The following is a 6,000-nucleotide window of genomic DNA, read 5'->3' on the forward strand; positions in this document are numbered from 1 at the left end:
GTGATAGCAATTTTTCAGCAAAATATTGATTAATACAATATTTATATCATTTTTATTATGAAATTGGGCATAATAAGTTTCCGTTCCGTGACTACGAAACTTAGCTTTTAAAACATGAATGAAACACTTTTTATCACTTAAAAGAGCTCTATTAGATTAAAAAAACCATACACTTCAAAATAAAACTACAAATAGTCAAAAAATATTATTGAATTTTAATTCTTGGGCACATTTCGTTCCCCTCCGTTACCCTATGTCTATAATGGCAGAGCATTTTTCCTTTAGTATTTGAAAAAACCAATCAATGTTCGTTCTGCTATTTTTTTAAAGACAATAATCACTTTTACTAAATTTTATTGGAAAAATAAATAAGTTTCGTTATTTAATAATCAAATGAAAAATAGTTAACGTTCAACTTTTTTGGGGACATTTTCGGAATGGAACGAAATGGTAACGGAGTGTAATTTGTAAAGCTTAAGTTACATGTTACCATAAAAACAAATTTTTGTTTTATGAAATTTATTTGAATTTTTTGATAGACAGATAAATATTCAACGTGCGTCAAAATAACAAAACAAATCAAACTTAATCACTAAAATAGACATATTTTATAATAAATTTCACAATACTTGTAAAATAAGGTAGGTAATAATTTTGACACACTATACATTACCATAACTTTATTTGGCATTTATATTATTTGTAACTCAGATAAAAAATATTTTTAAGCAAATTAACAATATATGAAAAAAAAAATCAGCAAGGGATTCAGACGCGAGTTCCTAGCGCGGCACGGAGTATATAACTTTTACGAAAATAATTATAGTCAAACTCGGTTATTACGATCTCTGACATAGCGAGATCTCGGATGTAATAACGAAACATTTGTTGACAATTGGTTTATGATTTTCGCCATACATTTAATTCTTTCACTGTTATAACGAGCAACTTATCGGATATACCGAGCTAAAATACTGTTAATGTGTCGACCGTTTTAAAACATTTCGACCCTAAGCAATAAAATCCGATTGGACAGGATGCCGCCGGGGTCGGATTACGTTTATGACACTAGTAAAGTGTCTAAGTACCTACCTTATTGGTGTTTCACCGACAATAATAAAAAAGTATCCACGCATATGGTTGAAAAATCCAAGGTTTGTGAAGTCCGTAGGTACCTACCAGCGTTAATTACAATAAACAACTTCTTTTGTAGTTTATGAATGCCATGCTCGTTTCGGGGATTTTTACGATGGTTTCCAAATTTTTTATTTTCGGCTTTTTGTGTAATGTGACATGCTCATTTAAAAATACCTATTCTCTGATATAACGAGTAACGCTTATAACAAGCAAATTCAGTCGGTCCCATCTTCCTCGTAATAACCAAGTTCGACTTTATGTTGTCTTGAAATTTAATTGTATTCATCAACATAAAATGTAGCTATACAGGTTGATTGTAATCAAGACGTACTTTTCTGACATTTCGTGAATACCTACAGTTCTAGGTATTAAATCTAACCGAGTACACATTTCTGTTAAACGTGACAAAAAAATACTTTTTCATACATTTTTATAAATTTCTATGCCTAAAATGTATGGAGAAGTTTTAAAATTTTGGTGGCGTATAACAGAAAGAGTATGACAGAGCCAGTGCCTGTCTCGCAATTATTTCAGTCTGGTGTTTTTTCTTTTCCTTCTGTTGTTTTTTTTTATCTCCATACTTTTATGTGCGCTATTTTTGCGTATTCAGACATATCACATACTTTTTTAATCTTTATTATATTATTATATTATAGTCAGGTTATTTTTTATATTTTTTAATGAAAATATTTTTGTTTTTCATACGAACAGACAAAATAATTTTTTTTATAATCTATGAAGAACTAAACACACACTGTAAACCCAACTTTATGCATGCCATTTCGTTACTTTTACATTCCACATATACGTTACCACCAATATAGTTTCGGAGTGGAAGTAACGGATTCTGTTTCAGAAGTGTTTGAAGCCAAAATTTAGCTTAGTTTTATTGTTAAACCTGCGATATGTTTTATTATATCTGTAGTATGAAAGATAAGCTCCATATGTGTAGTATGTGAAATAGAAATATGTGTTTTCTTACCTTATAAATCGTGGTAACAGTAGTGGAACTTCTTAAATGACCAACCCAGAAAGCAACCTGTTCCGATAGCGATACCGACACACACCAACAATTTAAAGTGTACATGGCGATCAGTGTTATACAAAAATGTTGCTACATTAAAAAAAAACATATTTATAGTGAAAATTTTTCGCCTTCATGCTAAAATCGTGGTAACGGAATGTGGAGTTCCACTTTTTCAAATATCCTGGGACACACTTTAAACGTGATTTTTTTTCAATATTGGTACAAATTTACGAAAAAACTATATATTTTCCAAAAATATATAATGTAAGCTGTTGAAAACACTACGAATTTAATTTTACACACTCAAAATTAATGACGAAATCAGACTTTGTTTATTTGAATTTATGGGTGGGACATGGTAAAAACGCACTACCTTTCGATCTAAATAATCAATTAAAAATATATACAGGTCAGATAGTTGTATTTAACTGATTGAATAGAGTAAATTAATAAATTTGCATGTTAAAAGTACATAACTTTCCAACATTTTATAATATAATAACTATGAAAAAATCAATCAAAGTCATGGGACATGCCAAAAACGCAATGTACAAACTTTGGCGAAAATGCCCAAATTACTAACATGATTCACGGACCGTGTGGTGCCATCAACCCCTAATCACCGTGCATGGTCGACGGCAAGTGTTACAAGCGTTATCCACAAAATTTGACGGCGGAGACTATCACTGCGAACGATGGTTATCTACTATATCGGCGTCGATCACCCAATGATAACGGTAGAACTATCACAACGAAAGTGAACGAAAACGATATCGTGGTCGACAATACTTGGATTGTTCCGTATTTGCCACTTCTTTCCAAAACATTCAAGGCGCATTGCAACGTGGAATACCTATTGCAATTCAGTGAAGTCCATCAAATACATCTGCAAATATGTCACCAAAGGCAGCAATATGTCGGTTTTCGGTGTTCAAACTCCCAATACCAACGATAAAATCACGCACTATCAAGTTATCGATATGTGAGCTGCAATGAAGCGATTTGGCATATTTTCTCATTCCCCATTCACATCATCACACCGTTGTACATTTGGCGGTGCATCTGGAGAATGGCCAACGAATTTATTTCAACGCATAGAATGTTGTGGAACGTGCTGAAATACCTCCAGCGACAACATTGACCAGTTTCTTTTTGATTTGCCAAAGTGATCCGTTTGCACGAACGTTGCTCTACTCTGAGATGCCACGTTATTACACTTGGAACGCTTCATCGAAGAAATTTCAATGTCGGAAGCAAGGCAATGCAGTTCCTGATCATACAGATGTGCGTTTTGCTGATGCTTTTGGTCGCATTACATAGTTCATCCGAAGAATGACGAATGCTTCTACTTGCGGTTGTTGCCGGTGAATGTTCGTGGGCCGACATCATTTGAATCACTTCAAACTGTCAATGGTGTAGTGTGCCCAATATTTCGTGCTAAATGTCAACGGCGCAATTTACTTGAAAACGATACTCATTGGGACATGACAATCGCTGAAGTAATTATTGTTTCTGCATCTCCAAGTCAGACACGCACATTATTTGCTATCATTATTTCGACATGCTTTCCATCGAATCTACCTGAACTGTGAAACAAGTACAAGGATGACATGTCAGAAGACATTTTACATTGAATTCGTGTCAGTTCAGGGAATCCCGATCTCGGGGTGAATGAGTAGATACATAACCAGGCTTTGTTTTTGATCGAAGACATGTGTTACCTCATGTGCGGCAGTTTGTTAGTCAATTTAGGAATGCCAACGCCACATCGTGGAATAAACGACTCTCTCAATCTAGAATTGGAACGTGAACGTGAATATGATTGAGATACATTGAACCAATCAGTTCGAACGAATGTACCACTGTTGAACCCCCAACAGAAGGAAGTGTACGATACATTAATGAAGGCAATTGATGATGAAAATGCTGGCTTATTTATCCTCGATGCGCCCGGTAGAACTGGAAAGACATTCCTCATGTTCATAATTTCGCCACTGTTCGTGCGAGATCCGAAATTGATGTAGCAGTTGCTTCTTCCGGAATAGCGGCCATGTTGCTAGAAGGATGCTGAACGGCTCATTCAGCGTTGAAATTGCCGTTAAACTTTCAAACTACTCAAAAACCGACATGCAACATTGCAAAACACTCAGCAATGGCCAAAGGTTTGGAAGCAAGTAAAATCATCACCTGGCATGAATGCACAATGGCGCACAAACGCGCATTGGAAGCACTCAATCGAACTATGAAAGATCTGCGATCAATATGTTTTGGAGGCACAATGATTCTACCATCTGGTGATTTTCGCTAAACACTACCAGTCATTCCAAGATCGACCGCTGCCGATGAAATAAACCCTTGCCTCAAAACACAAGCTACTTCAATGAAGGGAATCGACCCGAGTGCAACCCGTCCACCAAATAGTTTAACAGAAAGTAGTGCAACAATGCTACGCGAATCATATCTATTCGCTTCAATAAAGCAAATGCCTTGCTGCCACGTGAATTACGTTCATTTTAATGTAGGTAATTAAAATACTTTTCATTTTGATTTGATTTTTGCACATTTATTGAACTTAATTAATTTTGAGTAATCATAAAAACTGTATTAAATTCAGCTAATAAGTTAACACAAGATTTCTTGATTCAGAGGCGGTACGAAGTTTGCCGGGTAAGCTAGTATATCTTAAAAACTAGGTTCTGCATATAAAAGAATAGGTAACTTATTTTCGACAAATCGAATTTTGTATTTTGATTAATTGATTAAACAGAATTCTGGAAATAGGACAAAATGGCATTCATAATTTATTTTGCTTCATCGACATATTGTTTCAGCCCATTGGCATTTCATCTGCATTGCGACTTCTATCATATTACAACCTACTCTTGTCTGCTTTCGTATCCATTAGTTTAATTTGTGATTTTATTTTAGGCCCAACATGCACATTTCATGTCACGTTGCGCTAATCTTATTTTTTTAATAATTATCTTCCATATTTAATCCGCATACGTGAACACTGGTATCACATAGTAGTGGCAAATATTACGCATTTTTTACGAAAATATTACACATGGTCTGAAGTGCAATTTATGCAAGTTTGGCAATCTCCCAGGCTCTTCAATCATTTCATAAGTGACATGCCAAACCCCAACAACTGCACACTGGCGCTATACACAGATGACACCGCCATCGTTTCCACCAGCCGCCAGACAGACACGGCGATTAGGAACTTAGAAAAGGGCACTCGACAGCTAAATGATTATTTCAATCGCTGGAGACTTAAAGTTAACGCGTAGAAGACGTAGGCGATTCTCTTCTCGCGGAGCCTAAAATCCTATAAAGGAAAAAATACTGTTTGTGAAATCCCCTGTTCATTCAGTAACCCTGTAAAATATCTCGGGGTACCCATACCGGGAATGGGACGATTTGGCACCGCGAACTGGCCTCCGGTAATTGGCCGCCGGTACAATCGGACGCCGATCCAATTTGACGCCGACCCAATTGGCCTCCGGGAAGATTGGACGCCGCACAGTTGAATTAAATGCGCAAAGGAATAGACGTACGTTACGATTTTTTGGAGTAAATAAGCAAGTCAGTTTAATATGCTTCTATCTTCTCAGTAGTTGTACCTTATACATTTCGCGCTAGACACATTTTTAATATAGATTGAGAATAATTAATATGCCTTATGATGTTTATTAAAAGAAAATAATTCTTCCCTCGCTAAAACTTAAAGATGTGCATAATCAATTAATTTATTGTCTATACATGGGTACTTATTTATATTTACAACAAATATTAAAAATAATGTTATATGTTAGAATGAAAATAACATTATA

The sequence above is a fragment of the Rhyacophila brunnea genome, unplaced genomic scaffold (assembly GCF_057557595.1).
Source record: "Rhyacophila brunnea isolate RB1 unplaced genomic scaffold, BYU_Rbru_1.0 scaffold_16, whole genome shotgun sequence".
NCBI lineage: Eukaryota > Metazoa > Arthropoda > Insecta > Trichoptera > Rhyacophilidae > Rhyacophila > Rhyacophila brunnea.